The sequence below is a fragment of the Panthera leo genome, chromosome E3, assembly GCF_018350215.1.
Source record: "Panthera leo isolate Ple1 chromosome E3, P.leo_Ple1_pat1.1, whole genome shotgun sequence".
Taxonomy (NCBI): domain Eukaryota; kingdom Metazoa; phylum Chordata; class Mammalia; order Carnivora; family Felidae; genus Panthera; species Panthera leo.
In genome coordinates, this window is record NC_056694.1 from 1,758,647 (window position 1) to 1,763,304 (window position 4,658).

Sequence of the window (4,658 nt, forward strand, 5' to 3'; positions counted from 1 at the left end):
TCTCTAATCCCGTGTGATCTCACTCAACTTGATGACGTCTGCAAAGACCCTTTTTCCAGTTAAGGTCACATTCACAGGTACCGGGGGCTGAGACTCGGACTTGACTTTTCAGGGGACACAATCAGATCCGTGACGCTATGCAAACATTAATCAAAAGCAGGCTGGTAGTTACTCTAATAGTATCAGACACAACAGACTCCAGACCAGGACGTATCACCAGGAATACAAATGGTAGAGGGGGCCAGTTCATCAACAAAGGCAAAGCAACCCTCATTGTGTCTGTACCTGCTCCAGAACTCGACATCCCATGAAGGAAGGGACAAGACAAATCCTTCAGTAGAATCGGAGGTTTCAACATCTCTCTGAGCAACGGTACAGCCAGCACAGATCAGAAATCTTTTAGAAGAGTTGAACAACGCTAACCATCCGCCTGGCCTGCCGTGTACGAAACACTCCACCTGTATGCTCCCAAGCGCACGAGGAACATTCACCAAGGTGGACCGCACTATGGCCATAAAACAAAATCTCAAATTTTAAAAAGGATTGACATCATACAAAGTATGGTCTCTGGCCACCAGGTAAATACGCAAGAAACTAATTTTGGAAACGTGTCTGGAAAATCCTCAAGTATTTGGAAATTGACGACTCATTTCCAAATAAACCATGGGTCTGAGAAGAAATCATAATGGAAATTAGAGAACATTTTCAGGGGCGCCTGGGCAGCTCAGTTGTTTAAGCATCTGACTCTTGGTTTTGGCCCAGGTCATGATCTGAAGGTTCGTGTGAGTTCAAGCCCCGAGTGGGGCCCTGCGCTCACAGTGTGGAGCCTCCCCGGGGTTCTGTCTCTGCCCCTCCCATGTCATTCTCTCTCAAAATATATAAATAAACTTAAAAAAATTTTTTTTCGTAGAAAACACAACATAATCTTGCAGGATGTGACTAAAGTAGTGCCTAGAGGGAGAACTATGGCCTTCAAACCAGATGTTGAAATTCAGACCCTGGCTCCTCCCAGGACATCGTTCCTACACACTCTCAGCGAACAGTACAGGTTATAAGAGTGGATCACTGCTTACATTGTGATTTCATACGGGCCACAAAAGGTCGCTTCTTTAAATTTTCTTAAAATGTTAACTTATTTTCGAGAGAGAGACACACACAGACAGATCATGAGTGAGGGAAGGGAGACACAGAATCCGAAGCAGGCTCCAGGCTCTGAGCTGTCAGCAAAGAGCCTGTCGCAGGGCTCGAACTCACGAACCGTGAGATCATAACCTGAGCTGAAGTGGGGTGTTCAACCGACTGAGCCACCCAGGCGCCCCTCAAAAGGTTGCTTCTTTACTTTTACTGATCCTTTTGCATTTATTAGCTAAAATTTTTGTCTATAGAATCAACCATTTACCTTAAAATATAAGGTAAAATAAAAGGCAGAAGTAATTATTTTTTGCTTGAGCCTTTGATTTATTTTCAGAGTAATGGCACGATGCTCAGCAGCATCCACCTGTGACTATACACAGTTTTTTTCTGCTTTTGAGGCTCAAAAGTTCCACGGGGGGACCCTTGAAGCTGGCTCCTGAGTCCTCCCCATCCCCAATGATTTACTATACAATTGTCAAACACATAGAAGTGTTGAAAGAACTTTGCAGGGAACAGTCACAAACCTACCACCGAATTCTACGGCAAACAGTTTTCTCTGATCAACAACACCAGCACTGCTTACCCTCCTCAGAACCTATTTTCATGGCACTTCATGTGTCTCCTTCTAGGCCTTTCTCTGTGTACTATACGTATTTCCCTATCGTGTTAGTCTGCGAAGGCTGTCATAACAGAATACCGTAGACCAGGGGGGGCTTCAACAACAAAGTTCTGACAGTTCTGGAGCCTGGACATCCAGGGTCAAGGTGGGGCATATTTGCTTTCTCCGGAGGCCTCTTGGGACACGGGACGTGGGCTGTGGTTCTATGTCCGTTTAGCATGTCTGACAACCCGGTGCTGATGTTGGCCGGGGAGTTCAGTTCCTCCCGACCGGGACCCTGCCACAGTGCTTGAGTGTCCCAAGGACACGGTGGCTGGCTTCTTTCAGAGCCGGTGACCCAAGAGAAGAGACAGCAGGCCAGGGGGAGGCTTCCCATTCTCAGGACCCAGGTTTGGAGGGGACATAGCATCACCTCTGCCACATCCTATTCCTTAGAGTGACTAAATGCACACACGCTGAAAGGGAGCAGGGTTTGGCTTGGAATTTATGAACCCATCATAAATGAACTTTTATGGCACACTTTGATTCCTGAAAGTTGCCTCCCTTACACTGTAATTCTAAGATGACAAGGATCATGCATTCTCGGGGCGCCTGGGTGGCTTAGTCAGTCAGTTAAGCCTCCAACTTGGGCTCAGGTCATGATCTCACGGTTCGTGAGTTCGAGCCCCGCGTTGGGCTCTGTGCTGACAGCATGAAGCCCACTTCAGATCCTCTGTCGCCCTCCCTTGGCTTCTCCCCCCACCCCGTCTTCAAAAAAAGGAAACAGTAAAGGAATCCTGCATTTTTGCCTCGCCACTGTACCCCCAACAGAGCAGGGCCCACTCAGGCCCCTAACTTCAGACCTTTGTGGGCAGTGGAACGGAGGACGGTGTGGGGGTGCTCTCCACAACTGGGAGAGATGTCTTTGGAAAACACACATCGCTTGTTTTGCACGGGGCGTACATCCACATTGCCTGCACTAAAGGACATGACAAGGCTCAGGATGCCCGGCTGGCTCAGCCCGGAGAGCACGTGACTCTTGACAACAGGGATCTGAGTTTGCCCACATTGGGCGTAGAGATTACATACATAAGTAAACTTAAAAATATATATGCTCTGTCTCTCCCTGTCTCAAAAATAAATAAATGTTAAAAAAAATTAAAAAAAAAAAAAAAAAAGGGGGCGCCTGGGTGGCTCAGTCGGTCAAGCGTCTGACTTCGGCTCAGGTCATGATCTCGCGGTCCGTGAGTTCGAGCCCCGCGTCGGGCTCTGTGCTGACAGCTCAGAGCCTGGAGCCTGTTTCAGATTCTGTGTCTCCCTGTCTCTGACCCTCCCCCGTTCATGCTCTGTCTCTCCCTGTCTCAAAAATAAACAAACGTTAAAAAAAATTAAAAAAAAATATGTATATATATATTAAGAAAAATGAAAGAAAGAACTCAAAACATGACAAGGCTCTTCAAGAGGAAGAAGTGAGACTAGCCAGCCGCTCCAGGCCACACACCAATGCCCCAGAAACCTTCCCTAAGAAACGTGCAACTTCCACACCGAGGCCAGCTGTTTTCAAGCTTTTCTGTGAATTTCTGCTTCCTTGTTCATGGATCTGTCACCTTCAGCACTTTCTACAGGAAAAGGGCTGGTAGAACCCAGTGACCGCTGAAAACCGCGGGTGCAGCTAGAAATTAGGCGAACTCTAACCTCCAGGGGAAACCTGTCGGCCGGCACATAAGGGGAAACTGAGGCAGAGAGGCCACTCAGCTGAAAATAGGACGGAGAAGATTCAAACCCGGTGTCAGGCAACCCAAGAACCTTCCGTAGCCGTGGTGTTCTTTCGACTGAGGGAAAAGACACCTGACTTTCAATAGAGCGCTATGACCGTTTTCCAGGGCGCTGCTGCGCGACCGTGCCCAGCACGTCCGTGGGGATGTTCCGTGTCCCCACCCTGAGCCTCGGTCCCCAGCACACACTGACGCCCACCCGCCCCCGCCCCCGCCCCTCCGCCACCGGATTCCTTCCAGCACCTCACAAAACACGAGGGCGGAGCACCCTCTCAGCTCACAGCGGACCCGCGGCACCAGCCAGAGCCGGCCCCGCCCCAACAGCGGCAGACCCCGCCCCGCGGCGGCAGACCCCGCCCATTCACTGCCGAGCCGCCCCGCCCTGCCCCCCGGGTCGTCGCGCGTCTGAGGGCGGAGGCCTCCGCGGGCCGAACCACGGTGCCCCTCGGAATGGGGGGGAAGGCGGAATTACCGCCGCCGCCGCCATTGGCTTGGGCATAAGTAATTAAAGCAACTCGCCTTCATTTTGGTATCGTGCCAGACAGCCGTCTTTCCAGGAGTACTGGCCACCTCTTGGTCGCCAGAAGTTCCTTTTATATTTTGGAAACGTCCATTCTTTTGCCCAGTCAGTGGACGACTCTAAGAGCCATCACAGAGAAAGGGAAACTTAACTCATGTAAGCGAAGCTTTGTCTGGTGGAAGGCTAAGATATCACAACCGAGATAGCTTGTTGAACTCATAGTGTTTTCCAGTATATACTTCTGAGTTATGTGTTCCGTTTCAGTGACTAAGCCGGTTCCTTGTGCCTCCCCGCGGCGTCACAGATAGTGTAGTCTTTCAGCGCAGAGCCCGACGGGAGGAGGAAGGGAGTGGCTGCCATGTTGGACGGGACCATCCTGTCCCACAGGCGGGGGGGCTGGGGTTCCCGGTGAGTTTGTGGTTTGAGCCCAGCAGCTGTGGTGCCGCGCCTCAAGCACATGCTTGTCATGGGAGCCCTGTCGTGGTCCCCAGCAGAAACACTTGCGGCTCCCGACCTCCTCCGGGCATCCTGCGATTATCAGGGCGGGGACACCCCCCTCCCCGAGCTCCGTGGGTCGGCCCGCGGCATGCACATGGCCCGGCGGCAGGCGCCGCGCAGTGCGGCCTGGGAG